Source organism: Neovison vison, chromosome 13 (assembly GCF_020171115.1).
Source record: "Neovison vison isolate M4711 chromosome 13, ASM_NN_V1, whole genome shotgun sequence".
NCBI classification, from domain to species: Eukaryota; Metazoa; Chordata; class Mammalia; order Carnivora; family Mustelidae; genus Neogale; species Neogale vison.
Genome location: NC_058103.1, coordinates 111,126,978 through 111,152,993, shown reverse-complemented (window position 1 = coordinate 111,152,993; position 26,016 = coordinate 111,126,978).

Here is a 26,016-nt window from a genome sequence, read left to right as displayed (position 1 = left end):
CAAAAACATTTAATTTTATGTTTCTTTTATCAGATGATGGCTATGGTTCCTTCTACTGTAGGTTTTATTAACCTTTGTCTTCTCACATGTACCCTGGCCTCTCCCTACATAATTGTTTGTTTTTTAGGGAGCCCAGAATATACTTGTTTTAATGTGACTACAGCTCTACCAGCAGAATCCTGCCTTACAGAATGCACTGACCTCATGGGTATAATATGGGATTTAAGATTTTATTTGTTTGAGAGGGAGAGCAAGAACAAGCAGGAGGAGCAGCAGAAGGAGAAACAGGCTCTCCACTGAGCTGGGAGTCCGATGTGGGGCTTGATCCTGGGAACTGAGCAGAAGGCAGATGTTCAACTCACTGAGCCACCCAGGCCCCCCAATATGGGATTCTATACATACATTCTGTACATTCTGTAATCTGAATTATTTTGTAAAATAACAATGCATAGTCTCATGAACTTTATGTATAACATAATCCCCTCTAATCTTTTTCCTTCCAAAACAGGGAGGAGAAAATCACATCTCATATAAAGTCTTCTTAGAAATGTGTTATTTAAGCAGTAAGCTACCACTTGGGAAAAAAACGAATAGTCTGAATACTTACATGATAATCATGCCTATCATTTGTTTCATGAGTTTTAGTTTGCAAGGAACAGTCATATCAATTATGTTATTCTTTTATTGAAGTATAATTAACAGTGGTATATTAGTTTCAGGTATATAATATGATTCAAAAACTCTGTATGTTACTCAATGGTCACAATGTTAAGTGTAATCATCTGTCATCAAATATTTTTAGTTTATTGACTATATTCCCTGTGCTGTATTTTATATCTGTGATTTATTTTATAATTGGAAGATTGTACCTCTTAATCCCCTTTATCTATTTTACCTATCCCCTCCCCTACCCCGTACCCTCTGGCAAACACCTGTTACTTTCTGTACTTAGGAGTCCAAGGGGTTGTCTATTTTTTCATTGTGTTGTGTCTTAAATTCTGCAAATGAATGAAATCATATGGTATTTGTCTTTCTGACTTATTTCACTTAGCATTATACCCTCTAGATACAACCATGTAGTTTCAAATATCAAGACCTCATTTTTTATGGCTGATATATATGTATATGTGTGTGTGTGCATGTATGTATATATGCACACACACACACACACACACATATATATATATATATATATGAGACACACCCTATATCTCTATGAATTCATCCATTGATGGACAGTTGGCTTGCTTTCACATCTTGGCTATTCTAAATAATACTGATATGAATAGAGGGGTACCTGAATCTTTTCAAATTAGTACTTTCTTTTTTTGGTAGGGTAAATACCCAGTGGTGGAATTACTGGATTACCTGGTAGTTTTTTGTTTGTTTTGCTTTCGAAGAGCCTCCATAGTGTTTTCTGCAGTGGTCGGACCAATTTGCATTTCCACCAACGGTGTGCAATGTTTCTTTTTCTCTACAACATGTTGTCTTTTTTAGTCTAGCCATTCTGACAGGTATAAGATGCTATTCTCATTGTGATTTTGGTTTTCATTTCCCTTACTATCACGAACATCTTCACATGTGTCTGTTGGCCACATGTTTGTCTTCCTCAGATAATTGTCTATTTAGGTCCTCTGCCCCTTTTCAAAATCAGATTGTTCTTGTGGTGTTGAGTTGTGTAAGTTCTTTATATACTTTGGATATTAATCCCTTATTAGATATAGCATTTAGAAATACATTCAAACCATGAAGACTATGGACTCTGAAAAACAATCTGAGGGGTTTGAAGTGGCGGGGGGGGTGGGAGGTTGGGGTACCAGGTGGTGGGTATTATAGAGGGCACAGCTTGCATGGAGCACTGGGTGTGGTGAAAAAATAATGAATACTGTTTTTCTGAAAATAAATAAATTGGAAACTGAAAAAAAAAAAAGAAATACATTCATTCAATAGCTTGCATTTTCATTTATCGGTTTCCTTCACTGTACAAAAAAGCTTTTTATTTTTGTGTAGTCCCAACAGTTGGATTTTTGCTTTTTTTTCCATTGTCTTATTTATTCTTTATAGCAACCATGAAGTCCTTAACTAGACAAGACAGATCTTCTATTCTCAGTTTACAGTCAGGTAATATCACAGAAAAGCAAAAAACTAATAAGGGACCTCAGAGATTACCTAGTTTTTGAAAATAGCAATCAAAGGTTCTGAGAGCCTCAAGTCTGCCCAAGGTTATATACCTAGATATAGGTGTATATCTAGGCATAGGAAAGATGTCACTTCCATTATAGCACAGTGTTTATATAAATTCAAAGATTCTCCTTCCCAGCTGAGAGGATTAAATTAGCAGGATATATTTACTGGTTGGATTTTCTAACTACATGGGGGGTTGATGGATATATTCACACATTCCCATACCATGAGGAACAGATCTAATTTTTCTCAAAAATAAAAAACTATAAAAATTCTTATTTATAAGTAGGCATGTCAATCAGCCTGTCATAGAAGATATAGCCAAAAGATATAGCCAGACCTATTCAGAGAAAACTCCTCAGCTTTGGCAAGAAAATTGAGATGATAAACTAAATATTCCCACTGTCTCTAGCCTCAAAGTTCTTCAGCACAGATAGGTGAGCTCTCAGAAATAAAATGTCTTCCTGCCAAGTTGATGGATTTTCATTAAGGTTTTTCTCCAATGGCATTTTTTTTTTGAGGCTTCAGGATAAATTAACAGTTCATTTTTCTTTCAATGAATTCATAGGAACAGCTCCAGATTTCAGGAAATTCACTACCCTCCACCCCCACTGCAAAAAAAAAAATCTATATATATATATAGATTTATATATATATATAGATTTGCGTATCATTCATGTATCTGTCTCAACATGTTTGGGTAGTGTGGACTTCAGGATATTCACGTCACTGTTTCTCAAATTTTCATTAAGTCAAAGGGAACTTCTGTGAATAAAATCCAAAATGGCTCCACTGCTAACTGGCTATATGAACTTAGAAAAGTCTCAGTTTGCTTTTTCCTTTGTGTAATAAATTTCAAGTACCTTACTGTACTTCATATGAATCCCACTTTATTAACCTCACCTGATTCTCATGCATTGGAAATACACTGTGTGGAGGTCAGGTCCTGGTTCTAAGCCACAAAGAACCTTCTGGCTCTGTCACGTATCAACAGAGAGGATACAAGGGATGGTGTATGGAGTGCTTTCTCTAGAGCTCATTACACTATGAATTATATGAACAAATGGGTTGGATATTCTGAACAAAATAAAGCAACACTATGAAGGATAAAGAAACAGGGACATACTACAGAACCAGCCACATCTTCTTAGCAGCTTTTACCAAGGGACAAAAGATACCAAGAACATCTTTATGGGTTACTTCCAAGAGGTTTGGAAGAGACTACTACAAACACTCCTCCCCTCCCCGGGAATCTACAGGGGAGAAGGTATGTCCCCTCAGAGAATAACAGTTCTCAGTATGAAAGTGTATTCTACAGAATAAGACAGGAAGTGGAAGAATGTGAATGGGTGGAAACATGTAGGGATAGTGCTGGAGATGAACAAGGAAAATAAAATCCATCAGGTTGTCTCAGTGGAGCCAAGCACAATCTTAATTGGTGTAAAATGAAAAGAGACTTAGAGGGATCTCTTTCCACGCAATGATATGCTTAAAGGCTCTTAATTTGAGGCTATTATCTAATTTGGAAAATTAGGGTGGATGAGAAAAGGGAAATGATATCCCTTTCAAGTAGCTTGAAATATCAAGGAGAAGAGAGCTTAGGATTAGAGGCTGAGGGACTATCAAAGTTCCTGGCATTAGCTGGGTTACTGCTCTGGGACCAGATTCCAAAATAAGACAGAGCAGAGAACATAACTATCTTCGTTGAGACCCCACCTCCCTCTACCTACAAAATACAGTGGCTCTGAGGACACCAGGAGAAGGCACCTCGGGCATAAACAGTGACATCCTTACGTTCCAAATCAGACAATACTGAAACCCCTTTCAATGGATTTGAGAGTACGAGACACAAAAATGCTAAAGCAGGAAGAAAAGGTCTCTGAGGTATTATAGCCAAGAGGCTGTTTTAAAGGGAGTTCTTTTAAGTCCCAATATGACTTTCTAAGACTGAAGGTACTGAATGATCAGATGGGTTAATAACAGTACTAGGTCTTCATTGATAATAGCAGTCTTGACAAAAATTGATCATTTCCTCCATTTTTATTAATGCCAGTTTAACTTCTTTCAGGATGAACCACACTGTGAGGATTCTTCTATGTTATCAAGTGTGGTATCATGGAGAGAACATAAAAAGAATTATTAATTCCCAAATTCTTTTCCATACAGTCTCCTCTTGCACTATGCCCTCAAAATACACAGAACTTCTATGGTTCCCGGAATGCATCCTTTGCTCTTACAAGTACATACCTTTATACCTATAGCCCCCTCTAACAGAATCCCTTTTCTCCACCCCTTCTTTTTTTAAAATTTATTATCTTTATTAACATATAATGTATTATTTACTCCGGGGGTACCAGTCTGTGAATAGTCAGGCTTACATATTTCACAGACTCACCATTTCACATACCCTCCCCAATGTCCATAACCCAACTACCCTCTCTATACCTCCCTTCCCCCAGCAACCCTCAGTTTGTTTTGTGAGACTACGAGTCTATTATGGCTTGTCTCCTTCCTGATCCCATCTTGCTTCATTTTTTCCTTCCCTTCCCCCAACCCCCCAACTTTGCCTCTCAAATTCCTCATATCGGGGAGATCATATGATAATTGTCTTTTTCTGATTGACTTATTTCACTCAGCATAACACCCTCTACTTCCATCCACATTGTTGCAAATGGCAAGATTTCATTTCTGTCCATCAACAAATGAATGGATAAAGAAGATATGGTATATATATATATACAATGGAATACTATGCAGGCATCAAAAGAAATGAAATCTCCACCCCTTCTTTTATATAGCTAATACACACTCTTCATTGAAATTTCACTCTTACATTACCCTCCCCAGAATTCACTAACTTCTCTAACTCCACAGTCTGGGTGATGGAGTCTTCTTTAGACTTCCATAAATCCAGTTATGGCTTATTCTGTACTGAATTGTGTGTGTGTGTGTGCACACGCATGTATGTGTTTTAACCACATTGTCTATATTACCAGATAAGAGTTAAAGCTTTTAGGGCAGGTTCTATATCCTGCACTTCCTTTCTAAAGATTTGAGATAGAGAGAATGTGAGCAGGGGAGGGGCAGAGAGAGAACCTCAAGCAGACTCCCCACTGAGTGGGGAGCTCCATCAGTGGCTCAATCTCTTGACCCTGGCCCTGAGATCATAACCTGAGCCAAAATCAAGAGTCAAATGCTTAACTGACTGAGCTACCCAGGCACCACTCTACCCTGCATTTCTGATTTTTTAGTAACTAAAGCCTTATCTTCATACACCTAACATGTCTTAAGGAGTTTAAAAAAATGAGTAAGATGAATCAATGAATTTTATCTGCAAGTCCTCATCAGTAAGCTAGGATTAATAACCCGCCTCACAATATCATTCTATCAAATCAGATTCTACTTTTCAAAATGTTGTTGAATGTTAAAATGCTGAAGAATGTCCATTATTTTAAAAAGAAATATAAGGATTTCCCTATTTTTGGAATTTTCAATTCTCTTTGGTCCTAGTCCTTGAACTGCACCTGCTTTTTCAATCCCCAATTTGGAGTACCCCCACTGGAATTTTACTCTCCTTCTACTTCTGTTTCTTACTTATAAAGCTCTACTGGACAGAGCTTCATAAACAAACTGATTATCCCCATTATAAATTTAGGATCTCCATCCTCAGCTGGGCCCTCAGTGCTTCTCAGTACATACCTTTAATCAATTCCTTTTCTATCCCAAATAGAAGCTGTTAAACCATTTACCATCCTCCTACAATCCTCTGAACCCCATCCCTCATTTTTAGTGAATAACCAAATCTCAAAATTTACCAAGTAAATAATTTGATTGTCATCTCCTCAGCATCCAGTCTTGATTCCAAGCATACATTTTCTTTAATACTTCCATCTCATCTCTTTAATCTGTTCCAAGCTCAACTCCTCTATTAAATTAGTAGAAATATTTTAGTTTTTGTTTCTACACCTATGTCTATGTGTAGACTACAAGCTGACTGATACCTAAATGGCAAAAAGAAAATTGGAGAATTTGGGCCAGATTTTGTTATCCAGATCAGGATGCCTTTAGCTGAAATAAAAACCAACAGTAGTTTACAAAATATATTTTTTTCCACTACAGGAGTAGAATAGGTTCAGTACTGGTTGATCAACCATTTTGACATTATCTAAGACCTGTATGCTTTCTATTTCTTCACTATCATGTACAGCTTCATCTTAATTCTTGTTCTCCTAGTAGTTGTAAATCAGTAACAGTTTTCTTATTTACTCACGAAGGAAAGAAAGACTAATTTCTCATGAGGCCCTCTAAACAAGAAAACTTTCCCTGAACTCTTAGTTTAAGTTTCTTGTATCTCATCAAGTTATGTGTCACTTTCTGAACCAATCAGTGACAAAATGAATTAAAATACTTTCATGTTAATCATGCTTTCCTCAAGAGCTGAGGACAGTTCTCCAAATCTCATTAGCAAGGGTAGAAATACTATTAGGGAGTCAACCATAACAGCAATAACATCAGCCTAGCTACCCTCTCACACACTTAGTTATTCTGCCTGGAGCTGGCTTCTGGCAGCCTGGCAAACAAGATTTCTTCCAATCTCATTAGTTTCCTGCCCTTCCCCCCTTGAAGCTCATGGTCCACAAATTTGTGAAGTGTAATATGGCACCAATGCTGCCAACATCCTCCAGATAAATGATACTCTGTTCAATTAGGTATAAAGCCTGCATTCTCTTTTCATCTACATTTTTCTGTATTCCCTATATAGGTATAAAAGTAGGTCCACCTCCTTAATCCTAGGTAGTACTTTGTCACTTGGGAACTCAGGTACCTTCATTCTCAAAAATGATCAGTCCCTGGGGATCCAAACAGTGCTAGACTTTAGAACATTTTCCTTTCTAATAATGTCTCCAAAGGAATCCTGTCTGACTCCATCTTCCTTCAAACACAAAGGCTTTGTGTAGAATGCCTCATGCAAATATACCTCCTTTCCAGCCATCCATTAATCTTACATGGGTGCTCAAGTTATAGCCTAATGAAACCAACAGATAATAGATAGGAAAAATTTTGGAGTTTGAGAACTTCTGGAACAAATGTACATTCAAGACATCTTTGTTGAAAGAGTATACAAATTCACGAATGTGTTTCACTTCTCTCAGCCTTAGTTTTCTCATCTGAAATTTGGGTTAATAGCTAATGTCACAGAAATGTCAGTTTGGTTAAGTTACTTTACCTCATTAGCCTCAAATTCTCTCTGCTGCAAAATGTGGTTTATGGGAAATATATCACAGGACTTCTGGTATCAAGTAAGGAATAAAAAATGTCTGAAAGGATGCCTGGCTCACTCTAGGTCTGGAATTAGTGTTGCTCTCTACTCAGTCTTCCTTAATCCATCTCTCAGGTAAGAATGTAGCAAGAGAGATGTAACAAGTATAAATTGAGAGCTGACTATGTGCTGGGCACAGTATCAAGCTCTTTATATTCAACATCTCGTTTAATCTTGACAAGAACAGCCAAAGTTAGTATTAACATCCTCCATTTTGCAGATAAGGAAACAGACTCAGAATTTGAATGGCTGAGACAAGATTGTACACCCCATGTGACAGAGCCAAGATTTACATCTAGGACTCTCTGGCTCTAGTGCCTGTACTCTCAGCCACCATACCATCAGCCTGACTAAGATGGTTGCATCTGGAGCAAGGCAGGTGCAAATGCAATAATGGCAATCTTAGGAATTTTATGTGTATGCATTTTAGAAGTAGAAAAATTAGCTTGTCAGATTATCCCCTTCAGTGGACCTTGCCTGAGAAAAAACTGTAATTTTGCATTTTGTTGTATTTTTCCTACTGTTTCAACCACCTGTCCTTCATCCACCTGGCGGGATACCTTCTACTAGCATCCTCTTATCAAATTGTATGACCTTACATAAGTGACAATCTCCCTTAACACTCTCTCTCTCTTCATTACTAACATTGAATTTTTTAAATAATTTAAAAAATATTTTAATAAACATATAATGTATTATTAGCCCCAGGGGTACAGGTCTGTGAATCACCAGGTTTATACACTTCATAGCACTCACCATAGCACATACCCTCCCCAACGTCCATAACCCCACCATCCTCTCCCTCCCCCCAATAACCCTCAGTTTGTTTTGTGAGATTAAGAATCTCTCATAAGAGACTCCCTCCTGATCCCATCTTGTTTCATTTATTCTTTTCTTACCTCCCGAACCCCCCATGTTGCATCTCCGCTTCCTCATATCAGGGAGATCACATGACAGTTGTCTTTCTCCAATTGACTTATTTCACTAAGCATAATACCCTCTAGTTCCAGCCATGTCATCACAAATGGCAAGATTTCATTTCTTTTGATGGCTGCATAGTATTCTATTGTGTGTGTGTGTGTGTGTGTGTGTGTGTATACACATACATACCACATCTTCTTTATCCATTCATCTGTTGATGGACATCAAGGTTCTTTCCATAGTTTGGCTATTGTGGACATCGCTGCTATAAACATTCGGGTGCACCTGCCCCTTCGGATCACTACGTTTGTATCTTTAGGGTAAATACCCAGTAGTGCAATTGCTGGGTCATAGGGCAGTTCTATTTTCAACATTTTGAGGAACCTCCATGCTGTTTTCCAGAGTGGTTGCACCAGCTTGAATTCCCACCAACAGTGCAGGAGGGTTCCCCTTTCACCACATCCTCACCAGCATCTGTCATTTCCTGACTTGTTAATTTTAGCCTTTCTGACTGGTGTGAGGTGGCATCTGATTGTGGTTTTGATTTGTATTTCCCTGATGCTGAGTGATGTGGAGCACTTTTTCATGTGTCTTTTGGCCATCTAGATATCTTCTTTGCAGAAATGTCTGTTCATGTCTTCTGCCCATTTCTTGATTGGAACATTTGTTCTTTGGGTGTTGAGTTTGATAAGCTCTTTATAGATTTTGGATACTAACCCTTTATCTATCATTTGCAAGTATCTTCTCCCATTTCTAACATTGAATTTTTAATAGCATTTCTCTTGTATTTGTTTTTAAAGGATTACATACCATATTTTAAAGTAAATCACCTGACCTGTAATACATTCCCAATTAATACTGACTTATTATTTTTGACTCAAATATTGTCTGAATTTACCAGGTCTCTTAAAATCTAGTTAGGATTTGGGGCACCTGGGTGGCTCGGTGGGTTAAGCCGCTGCCTTCGGCTCAGGACATGATCTCGGAGTCCTGGGATTGAGTCCCGCATCGGGCTCTCTGCTCGGTGGGGAGCCTGCTTCCCTCTCTCTCTCTCTGCCTGCCTCTCTGCCTACTTGTGATTTCTCTCTGTCAAATAAATAAATAAAATCTTTAAAAAAAAATCTAGTTAGGATTGTAGTAACAGAAAAGTGGGAGTAATAGGAAAGTGAGAAAAAGATTATAGTAATAGAAAAATAAATAGAAAATAGAATAATAGAAAAGGGAGAAATGTAATAGAAAGGTATGCAAATCTAATGATGTCCCATATTTCTGCAAATTCTTAGGCAAGGAGGAAGGGCTTATATTCTTATTACTTCTGTTCTAAACGCTCATTGAGCTAGCTTAGTTTATGGATTATTTTCCTGCCCCATGTACACTATTCTTATTCCCACTTACACTTTCTATACCTGGAACTTTGTTCCTTTAAATGGTTACCATTAATTTTTCAAATTCTCTTTTTCACACACACAGCCTGTGCACACATCACTTAGACAAGTCTCTTCTGTGTTAAAAGATGGGATCTATGTTGAACTTTTAAAAATCCCTATTAGCCATCTTTGTTCTTTAAAAATCTCTTGGCTTGTTTTTCAGTCAGACATCAACCTGTTACTTCTTTGTCTTCTCTCTCTTCCATTTCTGTATACTCTGTAACACTGGATTCATTAATTTCTAAAAAGAAAAACTTCTCTCTCCTTTGTAGCCCTATTCTCCTGCTAACTTGTCCCCCAAGAGTAACAATTTTTGCCCCAACTGTTCAGAAAATTTCTCATTCTAATCTTTTAGAGATTTATATATTCATTATTGAATTTTGTTCCTTAGACCTTCTGGCAGCTTTACACCATAGTGAAAGTTTCCATGTGACCATGGGGTTAGGATTTGAGGAACAGAAACTGTCCTTTAAGTCATCCATTCACTAATTCTTTCAATAAGTATTTACTGAATCTAATCTGTGCTTGACACTTTAAATTCTGAAAGTACCTGAATGAACAAAACAGACTTGGTCACTGTCCTCATGACCCTAACAATCCTACAATAAAGACCAGGTTTTTAAACAGAGTAATTTAAATAGTGATGGACAATATAGAAAGGGAAGTATAAAGTACTATGAGAATATATGACATAAAAATTATCATGGATTTAGAAGGAAAAAAATATGCTAAGAAAAGAAATGGAAGATATGCAAAATACCCAAAATGAACTAGAGATGAAAATTACAATTCTTGAAACAAACATTTTATTAGATTTGGATCAGATTGATGATTACAGAAGAAAATATAAGGGAACTTGAAAATATAGTGATAGAAATTATCCAAAAGGAGCCACAGAGAAAAATAAGTCCAGAGAAATGGAGCTTCAGTGACCTATAATATAATATAATATAATATCAAACCAAGTAATATGTATGTAATTGGAGCCCCAAAAGGAAAGGAGGGGAAACAATTTTTCAGCCCTCAAAGTTTTCTAAAGTCAATGAGAACTATAAACTCACAGATGCAAGAAGCTCCATAAAACTCAGGTAAGATTCAAAAGAAATGACACTGAAGCATATCTTAATTAAATTGATAAAAACCAATGATAAAGAAAAAACTATAAAAGCACATAGTGTTGAACACATAATAAATAATAAAGAATATCACATTTCAACACAAAAGCCATTCCAGCAAGAAAATAATCAAATATTGTTAAAGTGCTAAAGAAAAAAAGAGCAACCATTACACTTAAATTTCCATATTCAACAAAAAATACTCTTTTTAAAAGAAGGCAAAAAAAAAAACCAAAAAAACAAAAAAACAAGACATTCAGACAAGTAGGACCTGAGAAAACCTTTCACCAGCATGCATTCAATACAAAATATAGTAAAGGACTTTCTCCAGGAAAAACAAAAAGGAAAGAGAAAAGGAAGGCAGGCAGGTAACCAGAAGTGATAAATAAGGGTTATGCTGTTTAACTATAAGCTATGTTACCACACCTTTATTTCTTTAAGAGAGAATTGAGCACTTAAAGAAAAAAATATAATGTATTGTGGAGTTTATTAAACATATATTAGTAAAATTTATGACAATAGCACAAGAGATAGGATGGAGAAAAGAAAAATATTTTTTCAAGGTTGTGACACATGAAGTGATAGAATATTATTTTAGCATTTATGAGGGTGTACTATGAAAAGGTTACAGTGGACTATTCTAAACCTATGACAAAAACAAAAAAACAACTAAAATTATATATAAAACAAAGAGACATTGTTAATCATCCAATAGTGGAGATAAAGTAGAATTCTAAAAACTACTCAGTTAAATACAGAAGACAACAGCAAAGAAGGAAAGGAAGACAAAGAACAAATCAGACAAGCAGAAAACAAAATACATGTACAGTAGATTTAAGCCTAACCATATAAATAAACATTTATTAACTATAAATATTCTGAACACTTCATTTAAAAGGTAGAAAATGTCAGACTTGATTGAAAAAAAAAAAAAGGCCCAACTGTAAATGGTCTACAAGAAACCCTTCAATATGACATAGAAACTTTTAATGTAAAAGGATGAAAAAAAATGTCTCATGCAAAGATTAATCATATGAAAGCTAGAGTATCTTTAGCAGAAAAAGACTTACAGAGACATGATGATAGATAAAGTAGGACATTCCATCAAAAAGACCTAATAATCCTAAAACATCATCCAGTCACTACAAAATTTCCAAATAAATGAATCAAAACTGACAACTTCAAGTATAAGGAGACCATCTATAATTAGAGTTGTAGATTCAACAATCCTCTTAGTAATCAGTAGAACAATTGGACAGAAAGTCAGCACAGAATAAAATATGATTATGAACCATGGCCTAAATCATTATTACTAGACACTTTACCAAAAAAAAAAAAAAATGGAATATACAAAAAACATACACAAGAATATAAATTATTCTGGAACATGAAACAAGTTTCAAGAAATTTAAAGGGATTAAAATTGTGTTTATATTCTGTTCACATTAGCACTGAATGAGAAATTATTATAATGATATCTGGGAAATTCAAAAGTATTTTTAAAATAACTTTTAAATAACCTTCAAGTTAGGGCATAATTCAAAAAAATGGAAAATAATTTGAACTGAGTCAAAACAAAAATATAACATTGCAGGTTTATGGGATAGAGCTAAAGCAGTATTTATAAGGAAATTATGGCTTTAAATACTTGCATTAGGAAAGGTAAAAAATCTAAACCACAAGCTCCCATCTTAATAAGCTAGAGAAACAAGAGCAAATCATATTCCAAGTAAATAGAGTAAGTGAAATAGTGCACAGAAAACAATAAACTAGAAAACAGAAAAAATATATATAAATTAAATCAAAGCTGGACTTCAGGGAAGACTGAACAAAGCACTAAACCTTTAGCCCACTGGAGAAAAAAAATGAGAGAAAAAATTACTGGTATCACTAATTAAAGAGAGATCATTACAGATCATCCAGATATTAAAAAGATGTTAAGAGAATATCATTTAAAATATGTTGCCAATAAATTCAGCAATTTATAGAAAATGAAAATTTTTAGATATAAATTAGTAAAACTGACCCAGACATACAAAACTTGAATTCCATTTAAAAAGCTTCTTTCCAGGGTGCCTGGGTGGTTCAGCAGATTAAAGCCTCTGCCTATAGCTCAGTTTATGATCCCAGGGTCCTGGGATTGAGCCCCATATCAGACTCTCTGCTCAGCAGGAAGCCAGCTTCCCCCTTTCTCTCTCTGTCTGCCTCTCTGACTACTTGTGATCTCTGCCTGTCAAATAAATAAATATAATCCAAAATAAATAAATAAAAAGCTTCCTTCCTTCCACATTAAAAAAAAGAAAAGAAAAGCTTAACCCAGATCAGGTATCTTCATTGGTAAATTCTACTGAAAATAATCTTACAAAATACAGAAAATGAAGAAACACTACTCCCCACCATTCATTTTATGTGACCAGCATTGCTCTAATACTAATCAAAGACATCACAAAGGAAAAAAAAGTTTACATACCTCATGAATATATATGAAAAATTACTTAACAAATTAGTAAATAGAACTAACAGTATGTTAAGTGGTAAAAATCATGACCAAGTAGGGGTTGATATGTGAGGTTGACTTAACATTTAAAAATCTATTAATGTTGGGGTGCCTTGGTGGCTCAATGGATTAAAGGCTCTGCCTTCTGCTCAGGTCATGATCCAAGGTCCTGGGATCAAGCCCCACATTGGGCTCTCTACTCAGCCAGCAGCCTGCTTCCTCTTCTCTCTCTGCCTGCTTGTGATCTCTGTTTGTCAAATAAATAAATAAATAAAATCTTGAAAAAATAAAAAATAAAAATCTACTAATGTAGTTTACCATCTTAACTTCAGTGGAGGGAAAGAAACAATCACAATCACTGTAAAAAAAAAAAGCTCACTAAAATTTCATACTCACTCATGATAGAAAGAAACCTTTCAACAATCCTAGAGGAGAACATAGGCAGTAATCTCTTGATATCAGCCACAGCAACTTCTTTCAAGATACGTCTCCAAAGGCAAAGGAAACAAAAGCGAAAATAAACTTCTGGGACTTCATCAAAATCAAAAGCTTCTGCACAGCAAAGGAAACAGTCAAAAAAACAAAGAGGCAACCCACGGAATGGGAGAAGATATTTGCAAATGACAGTACAGACAAAAGGTTGATATCCAAGATCTATGATGAACTCCTCAAACTCAACACACACGAAACAGACAAACACATCAAAAAATGGGCAGAAGATATGAACAGACACTTCTCCAATCAAGACATACAAATGGCTATCAGACACATGAGAAAATGTTCATCATCATTAGCCCTCAGGGAGATTCAAATTAAAACCACATTGAGATATCACCTTACACCAGTTAGAATGGCCAAAATTAACAAAACAGGAAACAACATGTGTTGGAGAGGATGTGGAGAAAGGGGAACCCTCTTCCACTGTTGGTGGGAATGCAAGTTGGTGCCTCTTTGGAGAACAGTGTGGAGATTCCTCAAGAAATTAAAAATAGAGCTTCCCTATGACCCTGCAATTGCACTCCTGGGTATTTACCCCAAAGACACAGATGTCGTGAAAAGAAGGGCCATCTGTACCCCAATGTTTATAGCAGCAATGGCCACAGTCGCCAAACTATGGAAAGAACCAAGATGCCCTTCAACGGATGAATGGATAAGGAAGATGTGGTCCATATACACTATGGAGTATTATGCCTCCATCAGAAAGGACGAATACCCAACTTTTGTAGCAACATGGACGGGACTGGAAGAGATTATGCTGAGTGAAATAAGTCAAGCAGAGAGAGTCAATTATCATATGGTTTCACTCATTTGTGGAGCATAACAAATAGCATGGAGGATAAGGGGCGTTAGAGAGGAGTAGGGAATTTGGGTAAATTGGAAGGGGAGGTGAACCATGAGAGACTATGGACTCTGAAAAACAATCTGAGGGGTTTGAAGTGGCAGGGCGGTGGGTTGGGGTACCAGGTGGTGGGTATTATAGAGGGCACGGCTTGCATGGAGCACTGGGTGTGGTGAAAAAATAATGAATAATGTTTTTCTGAAAATAAATAAATTGAAAAAAAAAAGAAAAAAATTTAAAAAAACTTATTTTTTTAAAAAATCACCTACAAATAAAAGAAAAAGAAACTACAGCTAACATCATACTTAATATCCAAAGACTGTTAAAATGCCCATACTACCCAAAGCAATCTACAGATTCAATTACACTCCCTATCAAAATATCAACACTATTTTTCACAAAACTAGCATATTAAAATTTGTATGGAATCACAAAATACCTCCAATAGCCAAAGCTATCTTGAGGAAGAAAAGCAAAGCTAAAAGCATCACAATTCTAGATTTCAAGATATACTACAAAGTTGTAGTAACCACAACAGTGTGGTACTGGGACAAAGATATACACATAGACCAAAAGAATGGAACAGAGTCCAGAAATAAACCAACAATTATATAGGCAATCTTTAACAAAGGAGGCAAGACTATACAATGAGGAAAAGACAGTCTCTTCAATAAATGGTGCTGGGAAAACGGGGCAGCTATGTGCCAAAGAATGAAACTGGACCTTTTCTGACATTATATACAAAAATAAATTCAAAATGGTTTAAGGACCTACATGTGAGATATGAAACGATAAAAATCCTTGAAGAGGACACAGGAAACAATTTTTCAGACATTGGCCATATTAACATTTTTCTAGATTTGTCTCTGGAAGTGAGGGAAACAAAAGCAAAAATAAACTACTGGGACTGCTTCAAAATACAGAGATTTTGTACAGCAAAGGAAACAAAAGAAAAAGTCAACCTACTTAATAGAGAAGTCAAAAGAAAAAGTCAACCTACTTAATAGAGAAGTGATTTGCAAATGATACATCTGATAAGGGTATAATACCCGAAATATATAAAGAAGACCCCCCCAAAAAACCAGACTTTCACAATTGAATCAAGAATGCCCATTATAACTATTTCTATTTAACATTGTATTGGAAGTCTAGCCAGTGTACTAAAGCATTAAGTAAATAAGTAAAAATAAGCAAATGAGTAAGTCAGAATCAAAAAGGAAAAAAAAAATGTGTTTTTCTGTCAGATGACATGGTCATATACAAAGAAAAACCTAAAAAAAAAAACCAAAACCTGTACAAAAATATCAGTAGTGGGTGCCTGGGTGGCTCAGTGGGTTAAGCCACTGCCTTCGGCTCAGGTCATGATCTCAGGGTCCTGGGATCGAGTCCCACATCAGGCTCTCTGCTCAGCAGGGAGCCTGTTTCCCTCTCTCTCACTCTGCCTGCCTCTCTGCCTACTTGTGATCTCTCTCTGTCAAATAAATAAATAAAATCTTAAAATATATATATATCAGTAGAATTGAAGAGTTGAGTAAGAATGAATTAAAGGTCAATAATCAAAAGTTTATTGTGTTTCTATATAGTAGCAATAAACAGGAACAATTTTCTTAAATGCATTTTATAAACAATGAATTCTGGAACACTGAAAAGAAATTTTAAAAAATTAAAAAGCAAAAAAAAAACAAGAAAAAAAATTTTAAAATGCCTTTTATAGTTCTATCAACAAGGAGTGAAACAATTAGAGATACATTAACAAAATATGTGCAAGACCTCTACAATGAAAACTACAAAATATTGTTGAAAGTTAATGAGGACCTAAATAAGTCAGGAGATTCACTCTAGTTATTGATTAGATAGCTCAGTGTTATCAAGATACTGATTTTTTAAAAACAAAACATAAAGTGATCTGAGAAGGAGGAAGCAAGATGGCAGAGGAGAAGCAGATTGAAATATGATTAGGTCCCAGGAGTCCAGCTGGACTGTTATCATACCATTTTGAACACCTACAAATTCAAAAGGAGATAGAAAAGGAGAAGAGCAACAATTCTAGGAACAGAAAATCGACCACTTTCTGGAAGGTAGGATGTGTGAAGAAGTGATTCCAAAGCAATGGGAAGGTAGACTGTGGGGGGATGGCCCAGCTCCTGGCAAGTGGTGAAGCAGCAGAGCACAAAATCAGAACTTTTAGAAGTCTGCTCCACAGAGGGACATTACACCAGAGGATAGGCAGGGGAAGGAGCTCTCACAGAGACAGTGTGGTCTCAGGACCCATGGGGTCAGAGAAAGACCAGGGATGTCTGAGTGTGGCAGAGCTGCCAGGTATCAGAGCAAGGAAGCCAGCTGCAGAGATGGAGCTGGAGACGAGGAGTGAGCTCTCAACCCAGGGTTACCTTAAAATGTGATCCAAGGCACAGTCAGGCCATTGCTCTTAGAGCAGGGACCCCCCAAGTGGCAGATCAGGAGAAAACCCCCTCTGTCCTCCTCTGGAAGGAGCAGCACAAGAGCATGCCACAGGAATCAGCTGGGTTTGGAGACTCCAAATGGGGCTGTGTGCCAGAGATAGAAACACTTGGGCACAGGCTGGATGAGCATGGAGCACAGCTAGAGACCAGAGAGACAGAAGTGTTGACTGCTTTTCTCTGAGGGTGTGTTGAGGAGTGGGACCCCGAGCTCTTGGCTCCTATGGGGCCAGAGATTGGGAGGCTGCCATCTTAATTCTCCTCCAAAGCTCTACAGAAAGGGTTCAGAGAACAAAAGCTCCAACAGTGAAACCAAGCAGATTACTTAGCCTAGCCCCAAGCAAGAGCTGTTCAGCTCCACCTCAGGCAAAGACATTTGAGAATCAGTGCAACAGGCCTCTCCCTCAAAAGATCAGCAAGAACATCCAGCCAAGACCAAGTTCACTAATCAACGAGAACTGTGGAACTCCACAGCTAGGGGAAAGCAATGCATAGAATTCATGGCTTTTATTTCATTATCTTTCAGTCTTGCAAAGTTAAATTTTTTGAATTTTATTTTTTTCCTCATTCTATTTTTTTAACATTACCTCTTTTAATGTTTTTAACTATTTTATCTTATCAATAATTTTTTTAAAAAATATTTTTAAATTTTCATTGATATAGTCCTATTTTACTGCTTCAATGTAGTTAATCTTATTTTTTGTATACATACAACTTTTCTTTAAAATTTTGGGATACAATATCCTCCAATAGATTAAAATATACCCTAAATCTAGCTCCAGCCTGATCACATTCTCTATTCTTTTTTTTTCCCTTTTCTAATCAATTTAACTCATCCATTCCTTTTTTAGAATCTTTTTAAATTTTCATTTTTACAGTCATATTCCATCCCTTGATTGTGTTTATCCTTATTTTTATATATATGTAAGTTATTCTTTCTTTAAAATTTTGGGAGGTAGTTTCTTCTCAGAGACTGAAATATACCCCAAATCAAGTGGGTGGCTCTATTTTATTCACCAGTCTAATAAAAAATATATGTACAAATTTTTTTTCCTCCTATCTTCTCCCCCAGGTTCGGGTCTCTTCTGATTTGGTTAGCATATGTTTTTCTGGGGTCTTTACCACCTTTTTAGTATTTTACTCTCTCATTCACATATACATTTTTCTTCTAAGACTTATTTATTTATTTGACAGAGTGAGAGAGAAAGAGAGAGATCACAAGTAGGCAGAGCACCAGAGAGGGGTGGAAGCAGGCTCCCTGATGAGCAAAAAGCCTAATGCAGGGCTCAATCCCAGGACCCTAAGATCATGACCAGAGCTGAAGGCAGAGGCTTAACCCACTGAGCCACTCAGGCACCCCTCTCATTCATATATTCTTATCTGGATAAAATGAAAAGGCAGAAAAACTCACCCTAAAGAAAGAGAGAGAGAGAGAAAGAAAGACAGGCAGGCAGTACTGATGGCTAGGGACCTAATCAATATGGACATTGGTAATATGTCAGAACTAGAATTCAGAATGACAATTATCAAGGTGCTAGCTGGGCTCAAAAAAGCATGGAGGATATTAGAAAATCCCTTTTGGAGAAGTCAAATCCCTTTTTAGAGAAATAAAAGAACTAAAATCTAACCAAGTTGAAATAAAAACTATTAATGAGGTGCAATAAAAAAAATGAAGGCTCTTACTGCTGGGATAAATGAGGCAGAAAAGAGAATTAGTGATATAGAAGACCAAATGTTGGAGAATAAAGAAGCTGAGTGAAAGAGAGACAATTACTGGACCATGAGGGGAGAATTCAAGAGATAAGTTATACCATAAGATGAAATAACATTAGAATAACTGGGGTCCCAGGAGAAGAGAGAGGGGCAGAAGGTATAATGGAGCAAATTATAGTAGAGATTCCCTAATATGGCAAAGGGAACAAACATCAAAATTGAGGAGGCACAGAGAACCCCCCTCAAAACCAATAAAAATAGGTTCACACCCTGTCATCTAATAGTAAAACTTACAAGTCTTAGTGACAAAGAGGAAATCCTGAAAGCAGCTTGGGGAAAGAAGTCTGTAACGTACAATCGCAGTAATATTAGATTGCCTTGAGACTTATCCACAGAGACCTGGCAGGCCATAAAGGACTGGCATGATATATTCAGAGCACTAAACAAGAAAAATATGCAGCCAATAATACTATATCCAGCTAGGCTGTCACTGAAAACAGAATGAGAGATAAAATGCTTTCAGGACAAACAAAAATTAAAAGAATTTTCAAACACCAAACCATCCCTACAAGAAATATTGAAAAGGGTCCTCTAAACAAAGAGAGAGCCTAAAAGTACTAAGCCATCAAGAACAGAGACAATATACAGTAACAGTCACCTTACAGGCAATACAATGGCACTAAATTCATATCTTTCAATAGTTACCCTGAGTGTAAAAGCACGAAATGCCCCAATCAAAAGGTACATAATTGATTAAAAAACAAGACACATTGATATGCTGTCTAAGAAAAACTCATTTTAGTCCCAAAGACATCTCCAGATTTAAAGTGAGGGGGTGGAAAACAATTTACCATGCTAATGGACATCAAAAGAAAGCTGGGTGGTAAATTTTATATCAGATAAATTAGATTTTAAGCCAAAGACTATAATAAGAGATGAGGAAGGACACTATATCATACTAAAGGGTCTGTCTATCAAGAATATCTAACAATTTTAAATATCTATGCCCCTAACATGGGAGCAGCCAATTAAATAAACCAATTAATAACAAAATCAAAGAAACATAGACAATAATAGAGTACTAGTAGAGGACTTAACAACACCCCTCACTGAAATGCACAAATCATCCAAGCAAACGATCAACATGGAAAGAAAGGCTTTAAAGTACATAATGGACCAAAGGGACATCACAGATATACTTGGAACATTCCATCCCAAAGCAACAGAATACACACTCTTCTCAAATGCACATTGAATATTCTCCAGAATAGATCACATCCTGGGTCACAAATCAGGTCTCAACTAGTACCAAAAGATTGGGATCACTCCCTGCATATTTTCAAAATGCAATGCTCTGAAGCTAGAACGCAGTTTTTTCCAAGAGGAAAGTTGGAAAGAACTCAAATACATGGAGGCTAAAGAGCATCCTATAAAGAATGAATGGAACAACCAGGAAATTAAAGAATTGAAAAAAATTGATGGAAACAAATGAAAAGGAAAACAGAACTGTTAAAAATCTTTGGGAAACAGGAAAGGTGGTCCTGAGAGTAAAGTATATAGTGGTACAAGCCTTTCTGAAGAAACAAGAAAGTTCTCAAGTACACAACCTAACCCTATACCTAAAGAAGATAGAAAAAGAACAGCAAAGAAAGCCTAAACCCAGCAGAAGAGAAATAATAAAGATCAGAGCAGAAATCAAAGAAATAGAAACTAAAAGAGCAGTAGAACAAATCAACAAAACTAGGAGCTGGTTCTTTGAAAGAATTAATAAGATTGGTAAATCCCTGGCCAGGCTTCTCAAAAAGAGAAAGAACCTAAATAAATAAAATCATGAATGAAAGAGGAAAGACCATGAACACTACCAAAGAAATACAAACAATTATAAGAACATATTATGAGGGGGAGGAGTCAAGATGGCAGAGAAGTAGCAGGCTGAGACTACATCAGGTAGAAGAGATCAGCTAGATAGATTATCTAAACATTGCAAACACCTACAAATCCAATGGCAGATCAAAGAGAAGAAGAACAGCAATTCTAGAAACAGAAAATCAACCACTTTCTGAAAGGTAGGACTGGCAGAGAAGTGAATCCAAACCGACGAGAAGATAGACCCCGGGAGGAGGGGCCAGCTCCTGGCAAGCGGCAGAGCAACGGAGCACTAAATCAGGACTTTTAAAAGTCTGTTCCGCTGAGGGACAACACTCCAGAGGCTAAACCGGGGTGAAGCCCACGCGGGGTCAGTGTGGCCTCAGGTCCCACAGGGTCACAGAAGGATCGGAGGTGTCTGAGTGTCACAGAGCTCACAGGTAACTGTGAGGAACAGGGAAGCTGGCTACAGAGACAGAGCCAAGGAGTGAGCTCTCAGCTCGGGGTTACCTTGAACCGGTCGCAGGCTCAGTGAGCTTAGAGCGTTGCCAGAGGCCAGGTAGACGGGAGTGATTGGGCGCTATTCTCTGAGGGTGCACTGAGGAATGGGGCCCCCAGCCCTGGGCCACTCTGGGCCAGGGACTGGGAGGCCGCCATTTTCATTCCCGTCCTCCAGAACTCTATGGAAAGCGTTCAGGGAACAAAAGTTCCCGAAAGTGAACCTGAGTGGATTACTTAGCCCGGCCCCTGGTAAGGGTGGTGCAATTCCGCCTGGAGCAAAGACACTTGAGAATCACTACAATAGGCCCCTTCCCCAGAAGATCAACAAGAAATCCAGCCAGGACCAAGTTCACCTACCAAGGACTGCAGGTTCAATACCAAGGAGAGCAGTGGAATTTCAGAGGAGGAGAAAGCAAAGCACGAAACTCATGGCTTTCTCCCCATGATTCTTTAGTCTTGCAGTTAATTTAATTTTTTTTCAATTTTTTTTCTTCTTCTGCTAAATTTTTTTAACTTCTACTCTTTTCTTTTTTAACGTTTTTTAACTAGTTTATCTAATATATATATATATTTTCTTTTTTATATTTTTTATTTCTTTTCATTTTTTAATTGTTTCATTTTTTTTCTGAACCTCTTTTTACCCCCTTTCTTTCCCCGACAATTTGGGATCTCTTCTGATTTGGATAAAGCGTATTTTCCTGGGGTCTTTGACATCCTTTTAGTATTTTACTCGCTTCTTCATATACTCTTATCTGGACAAAATGACAAGGTAGAAAAATTCACCACAAAAAAAAAAAAATAACAAGAGGCAGTACCAAAGGCTAGGGACCTAATCAATATAGACATTGGTAATATGTCAGATCTAGAGTTCAGAATGATGATTCTCAAAGTTCTAGCCAGGCTCAAAAAAGGCATGGAAGATATTAGAGAAACCCTCTTGGGAGATATAAAAGCCCTCTCTGGAGAAATGAAAGAATGAAAATCTAACCAAGTTGAAATCAAAAAATCTATTAATGATGTGCAATAAAAAATTGAGGCTCTCACTGCTAGCATAAATGAGGCAGAAGAAAGAATTAGTGATATAGAAAACCAAATGACAGAGAATAAAGAAGCTAAGCAAAAGAGGCACAAACAGCTACTGGACCACAAGGGGAGAATTCGAGAGATAAGTGACACCACAAGATGAAACAACATTAGAATAATTGGGATTCCAGAAGAAGAAGGAGAGAGGGGAGCAGAAGATATACTGGAGAGAATTATTGGAGAGAATTTCCCTGATATGGCAAAGGTAACAAGCACCAAAATCCAGGAGGTGCAGAGAACCCCCCCTCAAAATCAACAAGAATGGGTCCACACACTATCACCTACTAGTAAAATGTACAAGTCTTAGTGACAAAGAGAAAATCCTGAAAGCAGCCCGGGAAAAGAAGTCTGTAACATACAATGGTAAAAATATTAATTGGCAGCAGACTTATCCACAGAGACCTGGAAGGCCAGAAAGGACTGACATGATATATTCAGAGCACTAAACAAGAAAAACATGCAGCAAAGAATACTATATCCAGCTAGGCTTTCATTGAAAATAGAAGGAGAGATTAAAAGCTTCCAGGACAAACAAAAACTGAAAGAATTTGCAAACACCAAACCAGCTCTACAGGAAATATTGAAAGGGGTCTTCTAAGCAAAGAGAGAGCCTACAAGTGGTAGATCAGAAAGGAACAGAGACAATATACAGTAACAGTCACCTTACAGGCAATACGATGGCACTAAATTCATATCTCTCAATAGTTACCCTGAATGTTAATGGGCTAAATGCCCCAATCAAAAGACATAGGGTATCAGAATGGATAAAAAAACAAAACCCATCTATATGCTGCCTACAAGAAACTCATTTTAGACCTGAAGACACCTCCAGATTTAAAGTGAGGGGGTGGAAAACAATTTACCATGCTAATGGACATCAGAAGAAAGCAGGGGTGGCAATCCTTTTATCAGATCAATTTGATTTTAAGCCAAAGACTATAATAGGAGATGAGGAAGGACACTATATCATACTCAAAGGGTCTGTCCAACAAGAAGATCTAACAATTTTAAATATCTATGCCCCTAACATGGGAGCAGCCAACTATACATACCAATTAATAACAAAATCAAAGAAACACATCGACAATAATAAAATAATAGTAGGGGACTTTAACACCCCGCTACTGAAATGGACAGATCATCCAAGCAAAAGATCAACAAGGAAATGAAGGCCTTAAATGACACACTGGACCAGATGGACATCACAGAAATATTCAGAACATTTCATCCCAAAGCAATAGAGGGTACATACCTCAATATCATCAAAGCCATCTATGAAAAACCCACTGCAAATATCATTCTCAATGGAGAAAAACTGAGAGCTATTCCGCTAAGGTCAGGAACATGGCAGGGATGTGTATTATCACCACTGCCATTCAACATAGTACTAGAAGTCCTAGCCTCAGCAATCAGACAACAAAAGGAAATTAAAGGCATCCAAATCGGCAAAGAAGAAGTCAAACTATCACTCTTAGCAGATGATATGATACTGTATGTGGAAAACCCAAAAGTCCCCACTCCAAAACTGCTAGAACTTGTACAGGAATCCAGTAAAGTGTCAGGATATAAGATCAATGCACAGAAATCAGTTGCATTTCTCTACACCAACAACAAGACAGAAGAAAGAGAAATTAAGGAGTCAATCCCATTTACAATTGCACCCAAAACTCTAAGATAACTAGGAATAAACTTAACCAAAAAGGCTAAGAATCTATACTCAGAAAACTATAAAGTACTCATGAAAGAAATTGAGGAAGACACAAAGAAATGGAAAAACATTCCATGCTCATGGATTGGAATAACAAATATTGTGAAAATGTCTATGCTAGCTAAAGCAATCTACACATTTAATGCAATTTCTATCAAAATACCATCCATTTTTTTTCAAAAAAATGGAAAAAATTATCCTAAAATTTATATATAACCAGAAAATACCTCGAATAGCCAAAGGAATATTGAAAAAGAAAGCCAAAGTTGGTGGCATCACAATTCACAGTTCCGGACTTCAAGCTCTATTACAAAGCTGTCATCATCAAGACAGCATGGTACTGGCACAAAAACAGACACATAGATCAATGGAACAGAATAGAGAGCCCAGAAATAGACCCTCAACTCTATGGTCAACTAATCTTCAACAAAGCAGGAAAGAATGTCCAATGGAGAAAAGACAGCCTCTTCAATAAATGGTGTTGGGACAATTGGACAGCCACATGCAGAAAAATGAAATTGGACCATTTCCTTACACCACACACAAAAATAGACTCAAAATGGATGAAGGACCTCAATGTGAGAAAGGAATCCATCAAAATCCTTGAGGAGAACACAGGCAGCAACCTCTTGGACCTCAGCCACAGCAACTTCTTCCTTGAAACATGGCCAAAGGCAAGAGAAACAAGGGCAAAAATAAACTATTGGGACTTCATCAAAATACAATGCTTTTGCACAGCAAAGAAAACAGTCAACAAAACCAAAAGATAACTGACAGAATGAGAGAAGATATTTGTAAATGACATATCAGATAAAAGGCTAGTATCCAAAATCTATAAAAGAACTTATCAAATTCAACATCCTAAGAACAAATAATCCTACAAGAAATGGGCAGAAGAGATGAACAGACATTTCTGCAAAGAAGGCATCCAGATGGCCATCTGACACAAGAAAAAGTGCTCCACATCACTTGGCATCAGGGAAATACAAATCAAAACCACAATGAGGTACCACCTCACATCAGTCAGAGTGGCTAAAATTAACAAGCCAGGAAACAACAGATGTTGGAGAGAATGTGGAAAAATGGGAACCCTTCTATGCTATTGGTGGGAATACAAGCTGGTGCAGTCACTCAGGGAAACAGCATGGAGGTTCCTCAAAAAGTTGAAAATAGAGTTACCCTATGATCCAGCAGTCACACTACTGGGTATTTATCACAAAGACAAAAACGTAGTGATCTGAAGGGGCACATGCACCTGAATGTTTATAGCACCAATGTCCACAATAGCCAAACTACGGAGAGAACCTAGATGTCCATTAACAGATGAATGGACAAAGAAGATGTGATGCATGCACGCACACACACACACACACACACACACACAGGAATACTATTCAGCCATCAAAATAAATGAAACCTTGCCATTTACAATGATGTAGATGGAACTAGAAGGTATTGTGTTGAGCAAAATAAGTCAATCAGAGAAAGAGAATTATCATATGATCTCTCTGATGTGAGAAATTTGAGAGGCTGGTCAGGGGGGTTAGGGGGTTTAGGGGGTTTAGTTGGGAAGGAAAAAAATGAAAGAAGATGGGACCAGGAGGGAGACAAACCATGAGACTCTTAATCTCAGGAAACAAACTGAGGGTTATGTGGGGTGGGGGGGTAGATAAAGGGTGGTTAGGACACTGGGGAAGGTATGTGCTATGATGAGTGCTGTGAAATGTGTAAGCCTGGTGATTCATAGACATGTAGCCCTGGGGCAAATAATACATTATATGTTAATAAAAATAATTTAAAAAACCAGAATTTGAAATTCTAAACTAACTGACTTCAAAATTTACTACAAAGCTATAGCAATCAAGTCAATACTGGATTGTTAA